General features: G+C 43.9%; 1 protein-coding gene across 1 annotated transcript in view; it reads left to right on the top strand.

Annotated features, from left to right (window-relative positions):
• The first annotated feature begins 1,810 nt into the window (after window positions 1-1,810).
• The window catches only part of CNTN3 (contactin 3), a 106,058-nt gene continuing 84,873 nt past the window's right edge, over window positions 1,811-22,995 (top strand). Inside the window, exon 1 of the mRNA XM_017829897.1 lies at window positions 1,811-1,911. The gene's annotated coding sequence lies outside the window, so the exon portion shown is untranslated. The remainder of the gene's footprint in view (window positions 1,912-22,995) is intronic.

The raw sequence follows: 22,995 nt of genomic DNA, 5'->3' as shown, positions 1-22,995 counted from the left end.
TGGTGGAGTTACTAGACTGTAATACAGCAGCTGAGATACACAAACAGGCTGAGTGCACGTTCCTGCTCCGTGCCAGGGCTGAGCTGAACCGTATTGGTACAAATCTCAGTGCTCAGCTCCTGTACAGTAACTCGTTAAATCACTGTAATTCTATCAGCTCTATGAGTCCAACGGGACCACTCTCTGCCAATTAAAAATGCATCCTGTTTTTCTGAGATAATTTATTTTTTGACATCCCTTCCTCAGATCAGTGCCACATTTCATTACAGAAGTGGCTACATTTCAGTGCTGGACATTCCTTAATTACAGACTTGCACATGCACAGAAAAGTAAGGACATCTTTTCAGGTCAGGGCTCCTGCACTAAGTCTGGGTCAACAGATGCCGTGCAAGTTTCTCCTAGTCCCCAGAGGAGACTGTCACCACTTCCCAGCCAGCACATTTCAATAATTCACAACAAAAATGGACAGAAAGGGAAACAGAAGTGGCAGTGACTTAAATATTACTCGTTGAAGAAGAAAACTGTTTTCCTCATGTCCTTCGCTCCGATGCCCAGAGAGCAAAGCATTGCCACCCTGTCCAAGATCCCTCTGTGTACCACAGGACAGTCATTTCCCCCTTCTGGGGAGTCCTTTCTCCCTTCTGGGCAGGTCTCCAGCAAAGGAAGGACATCAACTTGTTGAAGCAAGTTCAGAGGGGGTCACCAGGATGATCAGAGGGCTGGAGCAGCTCTGCTGGGAGGAAAGGCTGGGAGACTTGGGATTGTTCAGCCTGGAGAAGAGAAGCTTCAGGGTCACCTAATTGTGGCCTTCCAGTGCCTGGAGGGGGCAACAGGAATGATGGAGAGAAACTATTTACAAGGGCCTGAAGTGACAGGACAAGGGGGAATGGTTTCACACTGCCAGAGAGTAGGGTTAGATGGGATATTAGAAAAGAATCCTTCCCTGTGAGGGTGGGGAGGCCCTGGCACAGGTTGCCCAGAGAAGCTGTGGCTGCCCCATCCCTGGAAGTGCCCAAGGCCAGGTTGGACGGGGCTTGGAGCAACCTGGGCTGGTGGAAGGTGTCCCTGCCCATGGCAGGGAGGTGGAATGAGATGAGCTTTAAGGTCCCTCCCAAAGCTAAACATTCTGTGGTGCTGTGATTGATTGCCTTGCATTGACACTCCACTGTGGGTAGGAAGCCAAAGCCATCCTTGGTGTAACTTGGCTTCCACTGAAGCACAGCAGGCTAATGCACACTTTATTATAATGTACTCTTCCCTGTGCTTTGGGATGCTGAAAGATAATAGAGGTTTCAGGAAACTTAGTACTATTTGTTATATAACCCGCTAAAAAAAAAAAAAAAAGAGGGGGAAAGGGGACTGAAAGAAATTCTGCTCAGCCTTAATTACAGCAGCACAGCTCTAATACCGCGATGAGCTGGAGCCAGACTCAATAAAACCTCCACCCGGCTCCTGCACAGCGACCTACGTGAACCTGATTCTTTCCCTGGGCTTCCAGCCCAGAAATTAGATGGGAGTTTTTATTTAAGCCTGTAACGCGTCAACTTTCCCCGTCATTCCTAAGCTCGCTGCAGGAGCACATTTACCCTCCCCAGGTGGATTCCAGAGGGGGCTCTGGGGGAACCCACCACCACCCACCACCACCCGCCAGCGCATCCCAGGGAGAACCGAGCCGAACTGGGCTGGGCTTGGCTGGGCTTTGCTGGGCTGGGCTGGGCTTTGCTGGGCTGGGCTTTGGCGGCCCGGGGGCGGTGGGTGCGGAGCGGGTGGGCGGGAGATCGGGTGGGTCCCGCCCCGCCGCCCGGAGCGCGGCGAGCGCCGCTCCAGAAGAGGCGCCGGGAGCCGCAGGATTACCCGGAGCGGCTCCGCCGGGAAGGGCTGCGGGCACGGCCGGGGGCGGCTCGGCGGCAGGTGGGCAACTCCGGGGAACTAAGTTGGGGTGCGGAGTGGGGGCGAGCGCCGAGCCCCCGCATCCCTCGGGAGGGACGGAGCGGAGGAGCGGGGCCGGGGGATGCTCCGAGAGCTGCCGGGGGGAGCTCCGGGGACACGGGGACGGCTCCGTGTCTGGGATCGCAGCGGTGCCCCCAGGGAGGGTCCGCGCCGGGCTCGGGGGGATGCTGTGCCAGGTCCTGCTCGGTCCGTGCTCCTGCAGCGCCTGATCCATCCCCGCTGATCGTGTGAGCTGCGGGAGCTGCCGTCCCGTCCCCACGGCTCCCCCGAGGCCGCCCCTTCCCGGTGGGAACGCTCCGAGAGCCGCCCGCGGGTCCCCGGGGGTGGGAGAGCGCCCGGGGTGCGGCGGCCGGCGGTCTGGGTAGTCTCTTGGTTGGCGTAGCCTTTGGATCTTCGGGGTTTTTTTCCTCGAAAATTGTGTTAAGCGAGTCTAGAGTTGCTCAAGTTCTAAAGCTGCGCTGCTCTGGCGTTGCTTTTAATTAAGGACTAATTGTCTCGAATGCGAGAAGGCGCGTGCATGAGCTTCCCACCCCCCGGCTCCGATACCGGTGGGGATCTGGCGTGTTGGTTTAAAACAACTCCCACACCACTCCGTAGAAGGCCTTTTGAAAAGCTTTTTCTTTTTCGTCGTGAACGATGACTTTGCCCTTTCTGCACGTCACTCGGGGCCGTTGAGTTTTGACCAAATTCTGACGAAAGCAGAACTTTCCCCTCGGACACGGGGGAGAAGATGGAGCTGGACGCGAAGTTTCTGTGGTATCTCGGTGGCTCGGCACAGCCGCCGGCTCCGCTTCCCTCTGCTCTCTGCAATATCCTCTCTGCAGGGTTTGCCGGCTCTGTTCCTTCTCTAACTAGAGATTTGCCTTCTCTTTTGGAACTTTTTTTGATTTTTATGACTCACACCTTACTGCGTACGAGCTGCTCATGTCCCCAGCATCGCTGTGTGACCTTGTTGCCAATTAAGCTTGGTGCCTGGCTGTGATTAACCTAAATCCAAGCACCATTTTGTTGGATGCGTCGGAGAGAGATCAGTTCATTTCTGATGTGAAATGATCCAGCAATAGCCCTGGGTGCAAGCTGGTTAGTCATGATTACCTTCCTGGTGGCATTGACACATCCCCAAAATGACTTCTGTGCTGATTTCTAGCTGTCCTGAAAGTGCTTGTTTTGTATGAGGGGAATATTGTCATTATTATGAGTGCGAGAATGTAAAAATAACATTCAAGTCCTTATGAAGGGCAGGCAAACTCTGCAAAGTATTGACTGTGGTATTCTGCAAGAGAAACTTAAACTATGATTTAAGCTACATGCCAGGTTTCTTCAGTGATCTATTTTTTTTAATGTATTGGAAGGTTATGAACAAATTATTAAAATCAGTAATGGAAATGCTGAACTAAGTTTTAAGCATTAAAAGTGTACTCCACGTGGAATCGTTCCAGAAAGTTATTTATTATGCAAAAGACTTGCCATACTAATCTGGCAAATAAATTTGTGAAAGCATTTGAGGGGAGTAGTTGGGGGAAGGTGAATAATTCTTGCTAAAATGCTGCTGGTTTGGTGTTGGGGCTGAAGTTCCACGTCGATGCCCAGTTGAGGTCTCTGTCCTGCCACGTTGGCACTTCCCTTGTTCATCAGGGCTCCTACAGCCTTGATAGTGGTTTTGCTTCTCTCTGTTGCTCTCAGCATTGCTTGGCACTGCAGGGAATGAACTGCAGGCTCGGAGCTGGAAGCGTTGGTGTTTTCTGGGAATGTAAAGCAGTGGGAGGCACCGCTTGGGTCCGTGTCGAGGGAGCAGGGGATCTGTGAGTTGGCACTGGCATTTGCAGTGAGGTTTTTCCAAAGTTGGTTGGTTGCTCAATGAATAGAGCATCAGGTAGGAGTTGCCTGATTAATCTGAAACATGGTACCTTTCATGTTAAACCAGGAGATTTTTTTTGAGAGCCTGTGGGGTTCAGATCCGCTCTGGAATGGTGGCAAGCTCTGGCACTCTTTCAGCTCTGATGCTGCTGTGACCTGAGTTAGGGTCTTGTCCAGAAGCCGATGCGTGTGTCCAGCTGGCAAATCCCTGGGCTTGTGGATGTGCGAGTTACAGACCTACCAAAGCAACTCGTCCTTTAAATTCCTAGAGATCACATCACCGAGCAATGCCATATTTTCATGTCACTTTTCCATAATGCTTCTCTTGGAGTTTCCACCCACAAACGCTTCCAACAGCTCTGCAGGGGCGGTGGGTTTGGTTGTTTGTTTTTTTCTGAGCAAGACTCGCTATCTTTGATGTTGTTTGTGTTTATGTTCTTGTGGTGTTTCTTGTTTCTTGTGGGAATTTTCCCATTGCAATACCACAAGAACATCTTAATGGTATTGTGATACTGCAGCGGGAGATTTCTGCAAATAGAGTCAGTCTTTTTGCTGTTCTTCCTGGAAGAGGCTGATTCTTACAAGTGACATAAGCTGATGGGTTTGTATGTGTGTAAGAGATTATCAGGGTTTACTTTGATACCAAAAGACACAGCTTAAGTGCAGTTTGCAAACAAGATTTTTCATGCATTTCTGATGGTGTGGGACTGTTGTCTGAGCAAGCCTGCAGGGAGAGGGAAGTTATTAGTGATGAGGAATGACTCTGGCTGGAGGTGGGTATCCCTCCTGAGTATAAAGAAGACTTTGGATGACCTGAGAAATAATTACAAAATGGGTCTTGATTTACTAGAAGAGCAAGGAAAAGGCAAAGTTTGTTCATCTGTGAAGTTACTTTTTGTGTGTGTTAGTTTTCACCCTTCTTGGTGCTCAACTTGGCAGCGAGGTCTGTCTTGTTCTCATAGCAAATACATAACCTTCTAGTTCATATCTGGACACCAGTGAACACTGGATTATAATCCCATAGGATGTATGCACTCATTGGAGTTGAACACTACTGAGGGTTCAAGTGGTGAGAAATGATTTATTCAAGGGACTTCTGTAATGGAAGCATTTCTTAAGGTCATGGGTGATGTCAAGATGGATTAAAAGGCAAGATATTTTGAAATCAACTTTTGCCTGAAGAAGTTGAGGAACTTGCAGGTTTGGTCCTTCAGACCTGAATCTCTCACAGAAGGAGCCTCTGGAAATGGATTTGCCTTGGTGCTTGTGCTCTGAAGTGATTGCTTTGTCACTGCTGTCCTTAACAAAACATACCTGTGGTGACAGCAGTTCTTTGTGTCCCAGCTCTTTGTGTTTGTTTGGTGTTTTGCAGCTCTAGAGCTGAAGTCTTCCTCAGAGGCAGCTTCTCTCAGCCAAACCAGGGAAAGCTCAGTCAGTGAGTATCCCATTAAAAACCAACTAAAATGCAGAAAAATGAAGCTGGTAGAGCTGTAGCCCTTTCTTGTGCTGACATCCCCACCTTGGGTTCAGTGAAGCTGTTTAGAGTCATAGCCTGAACTTCTCAGAGTAGATTTGAATATCTGCATTTTATAGCATATGGTGTAGGAGAATGAATTAGAGGAAAAAAATTAAAAATCATCAGTGGCACCTGGTAATGTGCCTTAACTAGGAAAGGATTAGGTAAAGGCTGCAGGTTTGCATAAACTGAGAAGTGCTTTGCTGTTCACAACCACTGATTCTGTGCTCCAAAGGCCACAGCTGTTCTCTTGTCCATTGAGACAGATGAAAACCAGATCAAAGTTGATGGCCTTTCAAGCAAAAGCGTATCCAGGAGAGCACTGTTTGGGTAACAGAGGTGGGAAGGGTGGAAAAAGCTGTGACTACAATCAGCTAAAATTTACTATACATAGATTATTTTTAGTGTGCTTTCTAATACAAAGAAAAGAGCTAATACAGAGGGAAGGGGAGTGTCGGGAGCTCAAAACTCTTACGGATTCTCAGTCTCGTCTGTGGTTGAATGAAGAGTGAAGGAGGTGGGCAGCTGATGAAATAATGCAGGGTTTTTTGTTTGTAAATCTAAAGTCTGCATGTTGACATTTGGTCTGAGAAAACATCAATTGAGATACAGCTCATGGTGTCTATAGCATTGCCTTTATTTTGAAAGAGCAGTTTTATACTGCTGAAGTTTCACTTTTTAGATGTAATCAAGTGTAATGATATTCCTTAAAATCAGTGATGCTTTCATTTGGCTTAACTGATGTGGGATTTTTTTTTTCCCAAAACTATATAACTTCCAAGTATCTTTCTCTTGAAAAATATGTCTGTTGATCAACATAAAAAATAATAAACTGGCAAAGTTGCTACATTTCCAGCTGGGGGAAACAGCAGTGGGAGCTCCTGAAGTTGTGCTCAGCCCTGAACAATCACACTTGCAGATTGTTTGTGCTCTCCTGGAAAAACTTATTTAGTGGGAACAGACAATATTTGAAACATGGATGTGTGTTTTAGTGTTTTGTTAATCCTGACTGCACACAGGAGAAACTTTATCTGTGTTTGACTGTGATCATGAAGTGTTTACAACTCCAGAGCTACCAGGATGGTGGGACCCCAGAAAATGAGACAGAGCAACATGGGCTGTAAAAGGCTTTGGAATAAGTGGTCAGATAATAGGGAGAGAACAGCAGGGATGACCAGACTTGTGTGGGAAGTTCTTGTAAGTCAAGTATTGGATGCTGGAAAATACAAATACTACATTTCTGACCTGCAGTTTGAGGGGGAAGCACAGGCTGTGATGGCAGGGAGTGAACAGGTGTGAGCAGCAAGGAGCTTAAGGAAATCTGATTTACAGGACAGTGCCACCAACCTCCCTGCCACCCTGGGGCCCTGTGTGCTCCCTAATATGTTCCAATTCCAACAACTGAGGATGGAGCAAGGTTCCTGTGCTGCCTCTCCACCAGGTGTGTCTGGGGAGGGCAGGTGTCTCTGCTTTCTGATTGCAGTCCAGAGTGGTTAAACTGGCTCAGCTGTAATAAATTAGTCCCTCCACACTGGATTTAAATGAAGAAAACTGAATAAAGTAGGTTTTTTTTAACCACAGTAAGTCACTTGTGTAGTGCAGTGCCAGGGAAGCTGTGGAGTCCAGCTGGTTCCAGAGGCACCAGGTATGGGTAGGTTTCCCACCTATTACTACAGATCTATTCCTCTGTGCTGTTCCTTTGGTTTTGATAGGTATAGTTGGAGATAGACACACTTGTACATTCAATTATAATGGAGAATTGAGAAGTCTTGACTTCTACTGTAGTTTGAGCTTCATTGAAAGTGCATGGTTAAATTCAGTTTACTTTTCCATCACCACTTTAATCCAAGTGTAATGGGCTATCCTGGAATTAACTATTCTAAACCTGCACTTCTCCTTATTCCTGTGTTTTGTGTACTGACTCATTTTAAAAAAAAATCATCCTGTCCTTCTAGCACTGCTGAGATCCCAGTGCCGTGGTCCTGATGTGGGAAGTGTATTTCAGTTCAATAGGCCTTGACAGCTCTGAGGAGTAGTATTGCTCAGCATGTTTAGGTCTCTTATGGAATTTAAAATATAATAAATTACAGCTGTTTGGAACTGTAAACCTCTCTTGGGAGTAAACTGGTAGGGAAAATCAACTGGTTTTCCACAGTCTGACTTAATGTAAAGCATGGCCAGCTTCTGTTGTGCTTGTGCTGAGGTCAGGACAGTAATTTCCAACGTGCTGCAGTGCTTGACTACATAAGGAGCAATCCTGTCTAATCCAATCCAGAGCAGGTCAGTAAATGATGAATTCTGTTTAGCTTTGCAAGCATGCTGATTTTCATAGTTCATTTGCAGCAATCGTGCATCTCTGCCTTGCAGACGCTCCATGTGTTGAAGTTGGGGTCTCTTGGCATTGCCAGTAAGACCTGTGAGATGAAAAATAGTGTTTTAATGATGTGTTACTGTGGAGATACTTTATATGGAGAAACTGGAAAATTCAGCTGGTATGGTTGATGCAGAAACCATCATTTATTTTCCTGCATGTAGTGAAATGTTTTGGTTTCGTCCTGGCTTCTTAAGGCTGATTGCGGTCACCTGGATGTGTCTGTGCTGCCTATCCATCTGTCCTGCTGGTGGAGACCAGTTTGTTTCTAAAATCCTGAAAACAGGGTCTTCCTTTGCTCATACGAGATGCTGGAGCATCTCATAGTAGCCCCTGGTGGTCCTGGGTGGTGGGACTGTGTGTTGGCAGAACATACATGTGCAGTTTTTACATCAAAAGCTCATGACTAAAATATCAGCATTTTCTGCAACTTCTTTTTTCATTTAAATGAAAACTTTTAAGTGCTTGCTGCTGCAAGTGTAGTGCAGGTTGTTGTGTGGGCAGAGCTGAGTGGGAGGAAAGCTCTCTGCAGCATCCTGGGTTATTTAACATCTCAGCCAAGTGTGTTGTTGTAGGTTGTAAATGACAATAAAAAGAAAGGGCTGTCTATGCATGTATGTGTTATTAGGGTAATTTATAAAGCAGAGGATAGGCTGATAGCCTTGCTGCTAGGTCACTGCTTGACCACCAGTACCTCTTTACCTCTGAAGTGTCTTGTGCCCTGGGAACAGGCTGCTGGAAAATGAAATAACAACAGTGAAATGTTTGTTGCACTTCTTAAAAACAAATGCTCTCAAAAAACCCCGTTGATGAAGAGCTATCAGCACACACCCTATCACATACCTGCATTTCCCTTCTGTTATTAACATCAGAATAACCCCGAGTTCCTGTGGTTTGTGGTCTTTCAGCTGTGCAGTCCCTCACATCAGTTTGAACATTTAAATGTATGTTTTTAGCAATGTGCTTCTCCTCTGGATAGAGATTTATTGATGCTGCAGAGCTGTTCTGTGCACTCACTGGGTTATGGGGTATGTGTGTAGGTGGCGTATGAAAAGCATCTGTTTGCACACTAAACTTTTTACACCAGAGAAAATCTGTCTTGTTGTTTTGGACTAAAGATCTCCTCGTTGTGTGTGTTTACTTGATCAAACAACTCCCTGCTAAAACTGGTAGGAGGTGGCTGGTTAAATTCATGCTGAAAACTCTTTTTTTTTCTTCCCTTAACGTTGGGCTGGGTGCCAGTTTACCTGGCCCTGTGCTTAGCCCATGGCTCTGTACAGGGCCCCATGAGCTCTGTTGCCATCCCTGCCCAGCTGCACTGGAAGTGCACTTAAATGATTTTTTTTCTTCTTGACAAGATAAAGGGCAGCAGCTGCTCATGTGTGACCCTTCTCCCATTCTTGGGCATTTACTTGTTTGTCTGTTTTCTCCTCTTGACTAAGCAAGAGTCAGCTGTTGTCCCAGAAGTAGCTAAATTAATGTAAACCAGAGTTATTTTGCTCTTCTCCCCTATTTTTGAGGGTCTGCCTCTTCACACAGCGCTGTTCCTCTCGTTGCTTGTCTCACATCTTTCTTGTTCTGAAAATCCTGTTGAAATTATAGTGGAAAAAGCCATGAAGCCTTAGAGAGAACTGGCAGACAGTTCCTAGAATCAAATACAGTTGCTGAAGTGGTTGCATGTATATCGTAGTTTTCCTTTTAGATGTTTACCTTAATCTGTTTATAGATCTTGCAGTTTTTCAATTTCTCGCTATAATTTTTGTAACTATTGGATTTTGAATCTCACATTGACTATTTTTGCTGTCGTATTGCTAAAGAAAATACAAATTGCTGTGGCTCTGGAAAAGAGCTGTGTTTGTAATGCTTTAAAAGCTGCAGTTTAGTCTCCTCAAGCACCTTTTTTCCTTGATAAGCTTAAAATGTAAACAGAAAAGGTGTTATATCTAAAAGTGCTGTTCTTCTCTGACTGTTAAATGAAGAATAAGTAGAGTTTTGGCCTCTCTTCTCCAAGAATAACAGGAGAATAGTGGGTTTTGCTTGGCACTTTTTATAGCAAGCTCTTCCCTGCCACGTAACTGTGGCTCACACACTAAAATCCAGGTACTAGAAAGTTCCAGTATTTCATTGGGTGCATTTGGAAACAAGTTTTTCTGTGGACGCAGATCCCTCCTACAAAACAACTGAAATAAGTTGAACCTTCATGAAGAAACACACCTTCCTCTTCAAAACCACAGCCCTCAGGAGCCCGTGGTTGGAGAGACGAGTGGTGCCCTGGCCTGGTGTGTGACACCACTGGTGTGTTCCCTGGAAGTGATGGTGGCATTTTCTGCCTCTCCATAAGTCACCGAGGTCCAGAAAAGGATCGGGGACTCTTCTCAGCTTTTTCCATGTTTTTCTTCAGCAACTTCTAAGGACTGTAGAGTCTTTCCTGTTTATTGTTCATTCAGTTCCCAGCTTTGATGGAACTTCTTCAAGTCTGTTTTAAGACTTCAAGGGTTTGAACTTCTCCCCGTCCTGTCCCATGAGGACTCTTGACTAGATCCATGGTGGGTTGATTGGTTTATTTTCAGATGAAAAATCCAAACAACTTACCATAAGTCTGTTTGGTGACTAGAACAACCATAGTATTTATAGTTGTTTCCACAAGTACTTGTAGATGACCACAAAGTAGCTTATTCCTTGTCAGGCTCCACTTAGAAATGTGAAATAATCTCTTGCTCGGAAGCTGGGCTTGCTATGCTGTGTCCCATATCATGTATGGCAAACATCAAGGAAAACAACTGTGGGACTCACCACTCTATTAAATTGTACCTGACTTAAGTGGGCTGGTGGTTTTTTGGGGGGGAATTGTTTGGTTTTTTTTCACTCTTTCAGTGGTAAGAGGGCAGAATGACAGTACTCATGAAGTATCTGTCCCAAGTGTAACTTGAACAGTTTTGATATCACTTGCTGAATGTTCTCCAGAGTTAAGAAAGTTGCATAAGCTCCTTATCTAAAGCTAAGCAGCTTAAGGAAGTTGCAAAGCTCCACCACCTCGTTCTTCTTGGTGTTGAGCTGTTTTAACATACAATCTTCTCTTCCCCCAGCATCTGAACATCCTGATGTTGCAGATTTAGATAACCTGCCCAGTTACCTGCTCATGCCTGTGTTTTATCCTGAAAGAACAAAAAGCTACCTTTGCATAGTTGCGAATATAAAATTAAAACACAAAAGTAAAATGTATGAAACTGATAGAAAGCAGTGATAAGGTTTGGGATTAAACCTGAAGTTTTCTGCAGTCTGTTTTTGTTCTTAGATGGAGTCTTGATTACTTAATGCAGAGTAGGCATGAGTTCTGATCTGGGTTGTTAAATCCCTTTAATTCCTCACCAGGTATCTGCTGCCTTTTTGAGAACTCTGGATGCCGTCGTGGTAGGTGTTTCCAGCTTGAAAAGAATTACAAGTCAGTCTCAAACATATAAATCCCTAATGACACAGACAAACTTCCCCAAGGATGCTGTCTTTCCAGCAGATAATATTCCAGCACTCCAGATGTCTGGAGTGACATCTTTAAGAGAACCAGGCTTGGAATTTTTAGTTGGTGCATACAACATCACCCAGAAGGGAAAAATGTTATTTTTATTCTCTGCAGGTAACTTAGGAAAGTAAGCAGAGGAAATATAGTCTTCTCTATCCTTATGCCCCTTTACAGTATTGTAACAAAACTGATCTTCTCCCAGCCCTCACCTCCCTGCAACAGGGAGAGAAAAATCAGCATTTCCTCTGTATTTTCAGAAAAATTTCGAGTGCCTCAGTCTGGGGAACAAGCACTGCAGACAGTGAACTGCCTGCAATTCTAATGGAAATTTCTTCTAATTCTACATTTGTAAGGATCCACATTTTTCTTTCCCAAAAGACTCAGCAGCTTGTCCAATAAGCCTAATTAAAGTTGGTAATGGGCACACCGTTCTCAGATTGATTTATTCCTGTGCTTCCTGGGCAATAATATTGCAGAGGGATTTGAAGTAGTGACATGGCTCATGTGAAGAGAAGTTGAGATACAAACATGGATGGCAGCAGGGAGCTGCTCTGGGTTTTTTATTTACACAAAAGGAATGTTGATGTTGCAGTGATGGAAAAACTCACTGACACTCTACATTAGTTAAACTTAACTCATAATGAACGTGTGGAAATGGAGAATCATAGACTGGTTTGGGTTGGAAGGGACATCAGAGCTCATCTCATTCCAACCTCTGCCATGGTCAGGGACACCTTCTACTGCACCAGGTTGCTCCAAGCACCGTCCAGCCTGGCCTTGAGAAGCCTTCAGGGATTTGAAGTCCACAGCCTTTCTGGAAAACCTGTGCCAGGGTCTCACCACCCTCACAGAGAAGAATTTCCTCTTAATATCCAATCTAAACCTGCCCTCCTTCAGCCTTTCCCTGTTCTCCTCTCTCTGCTTTATAGATGCAGGCAACTATAATTCTGGGCACACTTGCTATTTGTTATTTATCTGGTTCCTTTGCAAATCCTCCTGAGTGATGTATTATTCTGATAAATTCCACGTGTTTTCTCTGCATTTTGTCAGGGACTTCTAAAAAATACAGCCCTCTGTTTCACTGGGATGTATTTTACATACCTTAGGCTTTTCTACCTGAAAGATGCTGGTACTTCTAGAAACAAAATCCCAGCAAGGCTTTATCATTAATTGACAAAGCTATATTATAATATTTTTATTCTTCATGATGTCAAATATATGTATATCCAATTAATATTATAGGAAAGTGAAAGAAGTTTTGAAAGTCCCTTTTAATATTAGGCTTTGAAAAAACCCTGCTTCCTAGACTCACTATGGTCAGGTGAATTTAATGGTCTGGTTAATCAAAAAAACTCTTCAAAAGCCTTTGTAGAATTAAAATTACTTTTTATGACTTAGTTGTAGTCACAGCTTCAAGTACTCTTGTCCAGGGATTTTTTTTGTAGATGAGTTCAAGCTTTGTTCTTGCTTTATTGGTACCACTTCAAGCCAGGCATAACATGTTCTTTAGGGCTCTGTTTCAGCATAGTCCTGATTTCCACCTTCCCTTTCCTGTGCAGTGAAGGATGCAGAGGTGTCCCAAATATTTTAGCAACTGCAGCACCTTTCATGTCATATGTGACAGATGTGACTATTCAAATTTCATGTTCAACTTAGAGCTTCTCCCTGCAAGGAAGAGTGAGAACTCATCTAATCCATGTGTTGATGCACACATATATCCATTCCTCAGAGAGCACATTTTCTTTTGATAAGGGCAACTCCAGAAAAATGTAATGCAGAAAATCTTGATTTCTGAAGGAACATCTGGAAAATGCTATGGGATGCTGCCCTAGGTCTGAGAGGTTTAGGGAGAAGTATTAGGACTGTCCAGCAGCCCTTGCTGCTTTGGTTTTAGCACAGGAAAATACCAAATTTAGTGATGGATTAAATTTATGTAGCATGTCCCTAGTGTGAAGTCCTTCATGAAGGACTTCTGGTGTTTTCTGGCCCCTTCCTTCCTTTCCTGGCTCAGAACACAGGTGAGTTGTTAAACTGTATGAACAGTTTCCACTCTGTGCTTTAAATCGAAGGTGGAAGTGTGTGGCTGAAGGGACTAAAGCAGCTTGTGTGCTTGTAGCCCACTGCAGAAGGGCTGAGCTTTCTGGCTCAGTGGGTTTATTGGTTTTTAAAGAATTATGAATTTCGTTTGAGGTCATTTCTGGAAAAGCACTTTGTCTTGGTCAGCAGGACACGATTAATGGCGAGAGCAACACCAAGTGCATTAAGACATGAAGTGAACCTTGGAGGTCCAAAAGAAAAACAGCATCTTCTCGGGCCTGGGGCTCGTTGCTACTTTGCTGTTAGACATGGTGGAAAAGAATTGTTACTCTCTGAAGAAAAGGTAAAGGGATATTTGGGAGGTGGAGTTTTTTGGTCAGGAATGCTCCAAGTGTAGGTTTTCTGGAGCTGTATTTCAAACATACTTTGGTGCCGTGAGTAACCTCAGAACAATATTATTATTATTGGAACGAAATAAAACTCCTGAACCTCAAAAATTAAATTTGTTTGTCTCTCCATCCCCTTCCATGGGCTCTGTGTCACCCTTCTGCAGATTTGTTTTCCTGCCAAGGACATTTTGTATCTTGGTACTCTTAATACTGTACAAACCAATTAACCTCTCTCCCCATCTCCTTTTCCTTCCATGTTTTTCAAACCTTTGCCAGACAGAGATTTCCTAATTTAAATTTAGTTCCTAATCAAGAAATTGATTTTGTTGTTGGTGGTGGTTTTTTTAGTACTTTAGATATTCCTAGGTTCATCCCCACTGAATTTTGTCTCAGTGGAACTCTCTGCTCCTTCCAGTTTTGTTTGGGTTTTTTTTCTTTTAGACCGAAGCTGTCAAACTTATCCAGCAAAGCCAATATAGTCTTTATCACATCTAACCTTGTGCTGATATTTAAAGAGATCTTGTTAAGTAATTTAAACACTGGGTTGGTTTTTTTCTCCCTAAAAGTGAGGCCTCCTTACAGATGAGGGAAAAAAGAGGTGTTCCAAAGTTGATTGGCAAACAGGTCTGGTTCTTTCTTTACTGCTTGTGGTGGATCAGCTGTATCAGACCCTCTTTTAGTGTCAATGAAGGAGAACTCACAGGAAATTTAACCTCTAGTATTCTGCTTTTTCCAAATTATGGAGACATGAGGAACAAATATGCCCAAATAATAATTATAATACCTAAATTATGCGAAAAATGAGATTAACTGTTGTCGTTTCGTTGTTCATCTCGCTTTCTCCTTCTTCCCCTTCCCATCATAGGGATCTGGGAACTGTCCTCTTCCAGCAGTAAGTTAACTAAGCAAGTGTGTATCTAAATTAATATCCACATTAATTTTGGATTAATGAAAGGGAGCAGGAATGGGGGGGGGGGCAAAACAGAGAGAAAGTAAGGAGGTGGTGAAGTGTTCTGTCAAAATAAAAATAATAAATAAATTACCGTATTCTGTGGTCTTAATAGTAACCATAAAATGGTTTGATTATGTTACTGTACTGACATGTGCAAGCAAATCAGCCACACTAATCAACTGAACATCTGTAATGGCTTTAGCACTGTCTCCAATGGGTATTATTTTGCCTTCTGGTGTGTTTGTTTGGTTTTTTTTTTTCCTTATAATCTCACTTTTGGGTTAATAACTGTGCTACTCATTTGAAATTTGGCTGAAAAGCAGTATTCAAGTTTTCAGGCAATGGCTCATAGTTTCTTTTTAAAAAACAAAAGAAAAAAAAAATCTTTGCATAAAAATATTTGAGCATTTTATTTCTAGCCATAAGAGAGGAAACTCTCTTGGGCTGAATAACTTTTTGAGTGCAACTTCATAGACATCAATGCAGATTAAGCTGCCCTGGTCTCAAGAAGTAGAAGGGGAAAAAAAATGCTGAAATAGGTTCAGCTCTAACCATTCAGCTGTGACTCTGAGCTTTTCTTCCCTTTCACATCAGTGCTCTGTGCTGCAGGGGATTATTTTCTTGCATGTGACTTTGAGTGAGATAATCACAGACAGGATAGATTAAGGGTACCTGTGGCCATATCTCCTGAAGCTCAGTTCCTTGCTGAAATTGGTGAATTCTTCTCTCGAGCTCCTCCATTCCCAGGATAGAGATGTCTCAAAAGAAGCAGAAAATGCTGGGAAAACTGTGTATAAAATGTAAATTTCACATTTTTACCTTTATTCCCCTTGTTTACTTATATAATAGAAGCATTTATGCCATTTTGCCCTCGTGGTATCTTAGTTCTTGGGAATTAATTGTTCTTTTATCATTAAACAGAGACAATACATCTCCTTACCTGTTGCATGTCAGGCTGTAAACAGATGTGCTGGAGCACGTGGGGCAACAGGCTTTGGACATCAAGAGGAATTTCTCCATGGAAAGGGTGGTCAGGCATTGGAAGGGGCTGCCCAGGGAGGTTTGGAGTGCCCAGCCCTGGAGGTGTCCAAGGAAGGACTGGATGTGGCACTGAGTGCTCTGGGCTGAGGGACAAGGTGGGCATCGGGCACAGGGGGGACTTGGTGACCTTGGAGGGCTTTTCCAACCTCAGTCATTCTGGGATTCTTGTGGGTGAGGTCTTGGTGAGGTGATATAGTTTGAAGCTGGCTCCCTGCCAAGTCTCCAAACCTTACCACCAGAAGTCCCCCCCCCCCACCTCAGGGAGAAGAGGGAGAAAAAAAACTAAGAAAAAACCCGAAACGAGAGAGAGACAACCAAAGTGAGATATATAAATATATTTACACTTATATACAATTTCACAAGGGAAAGGGAAGGGGGAAGGGAAAGGGAACAAAACTAAAATAAAATATATAGATATCCCAAGACCCAATATCTAACAACTAAAAAGTTAGCAAAGAAAAATAGCTCACTAACTCCCCTGGGACAACTGAGAGTTGCTCCGGAATGATCGCCGGCAACCTCTGTCTCCCAAGGTCGGCAAGGCCCAACCAGGCCTCGCTCCCCAACATGGCAGACTCAACAGCAGGGAACCTGCACCTCCAAGCCACCGGAAGGAAAGAGAGCGAAGGCCTCTCCTCCTCTCTTCTTATAATCTGGTTTACGTAAAAATCGTAGGGAATACTGGGTAAATCTGGACCCTTCCTTGGTTACACACTGGTCACCAAGGAAGGCCTAGCCCAAGCCACCACATGAGGGATCCCAGTGATGCTGTGTTTGTCCTTCAGCCCTGTGAGGTGGTTTGATGGGAGTTACAGTGAGGAGTTGCCTTGACCAGTGTTTCACTTACCTTCTCCATTCCTGGAGGCGCTTTGAAGGATGCACTGACCTTTGGAGAAGACTCTCCAGAGGAGCTTTGACTTCCCCACTCAAACTGCCCTGTGTCTCACTGAGCTGTTCTCCATAAAATCTATCCAATGTGTGCATATTGTAAGGACTGTTGTACTTGAGTGTGTGTGTGTGCTGACCTTAAAAACAAGATTTACTGCCAGTTCAGTGATTGATACATGTGACACCTCACCCTTGCCTACTGTGGTGAAAACTCTAGATGTCTCCTAGCTAAAGAGACAACAAAGGAGCCCTTGTGTTCACCTGGCCACGAGACAGAAAATAAACTTGTGGGGTCTCAGGTCAGCTTGCCTGTAGGTCATCTCTTCCTCTTGGCTTGTTTCTGTTCAGAGAAAAGAACCTTGTATTTGAGGCTTGGGGAAAGAAGAGAAAGGTTAATGTGGAGCAATGTGTCTCACCAGCAAGTCTGCACCAGTTTTGGTCTGGGGAATTTCGTTAATGTTGGTCAAGAAGAAACAAATGTGTAGTGTAATAATAAAATACTGAATTTCCCTCCGTATGTAAGTGTACAGATGTGCCAGAGGACCCATGCAGAGGACAAGCATCCCCCTCAGAGTCACTGAATACATTTGTTTGTTTGGGTCTGTGATGTATTATCCCTTGTAATGGCTCCCTGCTAAGTTCTGTACAAAGCTGAATGAGTGGCTAAAAACCCCAAACCAAACCCAACCCAGCAGGCCTTGCCATCAGACCCCTGCAAGGCCGCCTGGGAGAGGCTGCCCTGTCTTGCTCTGAGTAAATTGGCCAGAAAAGTCAGCATGGAAATGCATTATTAAAGAGTTTTAAAATATGAAATCTTGGAGGCTTTTTCCATTTAAGAGCAAAGTTGAGTCCAGAGCTTTGTGGGAAGCCACAAGGCCCGTGATGGTATTTGGATGGGAGAGGTGGAGCCCAGGCACTTAGAAGCTCATCCTCACATCTGTTAGGGATTTGTTTTTCCATTTCCATTCAAAACAGAGAAGTAACTGTACTGCTTTTCCTGGAAAATGCCTGGTTAATGCAATACACAGACCATCTTTTAAGTTTTGATTGGGTGTTCTAAAGACATGGTTGTGCATTGAGGATTTCTTCCTGTACTTAGTTGGGCATATGACAAAAATGCCATTATAATTGGATAAATTTTCTTGTAGGCACTTGAGCCTTAATGAGACTTGGAAGAAGGAAAGAGAGGGTGAGAAGGAAGGGATTTTTCTGCAATTGTCTGTTTAGTTTGCATTATTAGATTGCTGCATATATTTTATCTATATAGATTAGCTGTAAATACTTGTGTATGTACATTTGTATGCATACACACAGCTGACAATACTTTTTACTGTTTTACCTAAAAAATCTCAAAGGTTTTTCAAGCCCAAAGTGTACTGACTGGTTAATTTGTCAGCTATAAAGTTATTCAGCACAGAATGATTTTTCTCATATGTTGCAGTTTAAATTGTCAGTATAAGAGAAGTTTAGTGGGTTGGAAATGTTGTTTCTGTCTGGTCTGATTGAGTTTCTGAGTTTCTCCTGCAGTGAGAGAGACCAGAAAGGCTGGAGTGTACATTCTGATGAGTGTCTTTGGGCTTAAGAGCAGAAATACTTGTTTATAGGGAGTTCTGTAAATCAAAATAACTACTTCTTTACGCAAAGTTAGTTAAACACAGGGCTCTATTGTTGTCAATTTTAGTATATTTGGATGTTGAGAATATTTCCATGTTGAGTTTTATATGCCTTTGGGTTGCAGAGTAATATACTGTCAACACTTTTTAAGTGGATTGACTGTGTTGCTGTTTTACCTGGTGTCATTTAGTGAGCTATGTGGTTTTTCTTTTGTTTTTCATTTTTAATTTTTTTTTTTAAATCTTTATGTTGGAAGGGAACTTAGAAAAGGCTTCAGGTTTGTGTTGGATTTTTTTGTTCCGTGTTCCTAAGTGCTTGAAGATGGTCTGTTATTACTCTGTGGCACTTTGCTCCCTAGATGCCTCAGTTCCAGGTAAATGGAACTGCCTGAATTTCACCTAATGGGATTTGAAGCCCATCTCGAGGGCAGGATGTGCCTTGCTTGTCCTATCCCATGGTTTTAAGGAGTCGCTGCTCTTGTTTATGGGAGAGAGATGGGGGAGAACGGCACGTTCTGTTAAAAAAAGATATTTGAAGTATTAACTGTGGGCAGTAGGATCATCAGAAATGCAGCAGTCTTTAAATTTTTGATGAAGAGGGAACTACTGACAAATTGCTGCAGGTGACCCTTGGAGCCGGGGCAGCTCCGATCAGCGTTCCTGGCGCTCCCCGGGCAAACGCAGGAGGGGGATGTTAATGCCCACTGGGACACTGTGGGATGCACAGATCAACTCTGTTCTGGCCAAGGAATATCAAAGGGAAATTATGTATGCAATGGAAAGTGATGAGTTTTATTGGGGCAACCGTGCAGGATAAAAGAAGCTTTTGAAGCTGCGATTTGTAGGAGAAGGAACCAAAGGTGCTTTGAAAGGAATAATGTGTTATTTGTGCATCACCAGAGACCTCTCTCCATATGTTAATACAAAGACTGCTTCTGTGGGAATGAGGAATGGCTGATAAAGGTATCCTGGGCTGATCCCACAGCGTGGGCAGCAGGGGAAGGGGCAGTTCTGTCCTTCTGCCCCCTAAGGTGAGACCCCCCCCTGCAGAGCTCCCTTCAGCCCTGATGAACCAGCACGGCAGGGACATGGAGCTGTTGGAGAGAGCCCAGAGGAGGCACCAAGATGATCAGAGGGATGGAGCAGCTCTGCTGGAAGGAAAGGCTGGGAGAGACAGGATTGTTCAGGCTGGAGAAGAGACGCTTTGGGGTGACCTCATTGTGGCCTTGCAGGACCAGAAGGGAGCCTGCAAGAAAAATGGAGAGAGATGGTTTGCAAAGACCTGGAGGGACAGGACAAGGGGGAATGGCTTCAAACTGAAAGAGTGGAAATCTAGTTTTAGGTATTAGGAAGGAATTCTTCCCTGTGAGGGTGGGGAGGCCCTGGCACAGGTTGCCCAGAGAAGCTGTGGCTGCCCCATCCCTGGAAGTGTCCAAGGCCAGGTTGGATGAGGTTTGGAGCAACCTGGGCTAGTGGGAGGTGTCCCTGCCCATGGCAGGGGGTGGAATGATATGAGCTTTAAGGTCCCTTCCCACCCAAACCATTCTGATTCTAATGATCATCCTTCTTTTCAGGGACTAAATGTTGACTCCTCAGCAGCATCTCCTGCCCTCCCAAGGCTTCCTGTGCTGATGGGCAGTGAGTGAGTCCTCTGGCAGCCCTGGAGAGCTTGTAGCACAAATGCAGAAATTATAGTCATTCCCTTTATGGAAATATAAATCAGGTCTCACCCTTTTTCCCCCAGTGCAGCTACACAAGGCATAGTTCATCCAACTTCATATTTGATTTTTTTTTTCCCCCAGTAGCTCTGATTTATTTATCATAATTCTAGAGCCTTAGATTATTTTTAAGTGATTTGTGACTTGCTGTCATCTGGGTTCAAAGAATTTCTGACCTCTGGAAGTACCTGTCTTGGAATGCCTGGTTGAAGGTGATGACCCATATGTGTTATCAAAAGGGTGTCTGAAATTGGTAGGTTACAGGGGGAAAGCCTCAGGCATACAAATTGTCAGAACAGGGGCCTGAAAATAACAGAGGATATACCTTATTTGTGACAGGTCACTCTTCTGGGAAAAAAAAAAAAGAGGATTTTTGAAGTTGGTTATTGGTTGGAAATACAGTTATTCCAAGAAATGAAGAATTAATGGACAGAGCAGAGGTTGTGTCATCAAGGGTGCATTGCAATTTTAACATTATGATACATAAATCTTAGAGCTTTTAAATGCAGGAGGTTGTTGCACTGACGTGTAACATGGGATGGGAGGGCATTTAATAATCTACTGAAATATAGAGAAATTTATTTGTAGAATGTAATAAATGGAGGTATTTAAAATACCAGCAGCAGTTGGCTGTTGGAGGTGACTGAATATGAATACATATTTTTAGATTTTATTAACACTTGTAGGCAATCTCAAACTTCTCTTTGTGCTAAATAGGCAAGATTGTGGGTTACTACAGGCAAAGAATTCTTCCTGAGATGTTGCAGCTTTAGAGTTTTAATATCCTTTTCTTGTGTATGTTTGGGAAGTGCAGTTCTGGCACTGAATGAAGGTTTTACTTGGAGCCTGGAAGTGAGTTTGGTGGTAACTAGGGCACACAAAGTCTTATGCAGATGAACACTGCAGCAAAGCTGCTCCTCAGGGCACAGGAGCCATCCCAGGGCAGCAGGGATGGAATCTGTGCTTGCATCCGTGTCGGGACCATCTTGCCAATTGAAACCAACTGTCTTGGCTTAGGCTTGGGCAGTTAATATTGTCCTAGTAAGTGCTAATAGGTGTCTTAATTCAATTTATTCTGTGAGTAGAGGTCTGGTTTTTTAACTAGAGCTCTTAAAAATATTGTTATCAGTTTGCTTCTGATAAACTGGTCGATGACAAGTCATGACTGGCTGGACAGAAAGAACAAACAGTATCCACCTTCTGTGGAAATATGCTTGGTCTCATCAAATTTTATATTTATCAACGTGTGGTTGTTTCATTAAGTGATGTAGAAAAGCGCAGTATAATTATTCAGATTTAATATCTGTATTTTGAATTTGAAAAATTAACCTCCCCTATCAGTGTAACACCTTCACTGTGCCAACACCGCAAATAGGTATAATTTAGTTTCTAATGACAGTAACTAAACACATGAGACCTGAGTCACTGTGCTGGGAATCGGTCTGCAGTGTGTGTTGGCTCTGGGGTTGCTGTTGCTTCAAGGACTCACTAAATTCAAATTTTATCATGGAACTGATTAAAAGCAGGAGTTTAAAGAGAGTCTGATAAGCATTTCCCTGTAAACTTTGGGAAGAATGCAAAGCTGGCTCTTTTGTTAAGTGTTCCTGAGGGCATCCCAAAACTGATTGAGGTGGGCTGTCTCTGCAGGTGATGCAAAGTAAAGACCCCTGGCAAGATGTAAAGAGGCTCTTGAGCAGCTGGTGCACAGAGCTGTGGAAGGTGATGGTCTTAAAATAGAGTAGGATTCCTGAGGACTTCAAGATAAATGTCATCCCTTAATTATTTTCTTTTTGCGACTTCACTGCCTTTGTTGACATGGAGGAACTCCCCGTGGGGAAGGCTCAGCTGAGCTAAAGCTTTTTCAGTGGTTATAGTTGTGAGATGGAATAACTGCAGGTACTGAGCTCAGAAAGCCCAGTTGGTGTGTGTTCAGAGGGTTGTAATGTCGTGATGGATGAGAGGAATAAAGCAGAGATGGGCTGTGACGCTCGGTGGAGAAAGATGAGGATGTGGGGAGAGTGGGCATTCAATCACTACAAATGCTCTTTGCTGCAGTGGGAAAAGGAGGGACTAAAATAAGAATAGGGCTGGGGAAGATGCTCTGTAGACCAGAACCACCTGCATGATCTGTGTCCCGGGGAGATTTGGATCAAGTGCAGGGGATGGATGAGCTGGTGGAGCAGGGGAATGTGGCTGAGAGCATTGATAAATGCAGCGAGACAAGAGAAGTTGTAAGAAAACTCTACACAGAACAGTTGTTGGTTTTTCTGTATAAAGCTGTTGTAAATGAATTTAGTATAAAATGATGTTTTTAACTAGGTCTGTGCTAATGACACACTGGAGAGAAGTTTAATCCTGCTTAGCTCTTGGTAATGGAGAAGTTTCTGGGAAACTTTGCTCTCCTGTCTGTGTTTGCAGCCCAAGTGGATCAGGATGATTTGTGTCACTGCCGATGCCCCTGCAGGGACAAGGAGGCTGAGGAAGAGCCACAGGCACCTCTCAGTGGCTACCTGGCAAGCAGCTTCCTAATGAGTGGTGCTGCTGTGCAGGCATGGAACAAAGATCTAATGAGACCCCACAGGAGTTGGAGCAACCACAGTTTTCCTTGGAGCACCGTTTTAAACTTTTCTTAGGAACAAGCTGCAGTATTGCTTAGTGGGTTTTTAACCCCGTTCTTTGTCATGCTGCTTTAGCTTTTAACTGCTCAATTCTTTTTTTATTTACAGCCTTTCAGGTGTATTAGGTGCACTTGTATTTCTTTCAGAAGAATGTTGCCACTGCTGGCTCTGTGATATTCAGTATTTCCTCTGTGTTTTGTGTCTTCAAAGCCTTCCCAATCTCTAACCTTAAATTACTGAGATATCTTACTCTCTAGATTTGGCTGTTGAATCAGAGTTAACTGCTTCCTTCAAGTGATAAAAATCCCTTCTAAATTCGTATTTTAAACTGGCACTATATCTATGTCAGTGGAACTAATAACAGATAAAAGCTTGATTTTCAGAAATAATTTGTGGTCGGCTCTGGCATTGGACAGGTCTGTCCTTGCCTTGATACTTGCATATACCTTTAGCACTTTTGAGTTGGATTGATCTCAACAGAGACAGATCCAAGTGAACTGCGCTGTCTTGGTATTGAAGCAAAATCTG

This window comes from Lepidothrix coronata, unplaced genomic scaffold (genome assembly GCF_001604755.1).
Source record: "Lepidothrix coronata isolate B3197 unplaced genomic scaffold, Lepidothrix_coronata-1.0 Scaffold170, whole genome shotgun sequence".
NCBI classification, from domain to species: Eukaryota; Metazoa; Chordata; class Aves; order Passeriformes; family Pipridae; genus Lepidothrix; species Lepidothrix coronata.
The sequence above is the reverse complement of the archived record's forward strand: the minus strand, read 5'-3'. Positions and strand labels throughout refer to the sequence as shown.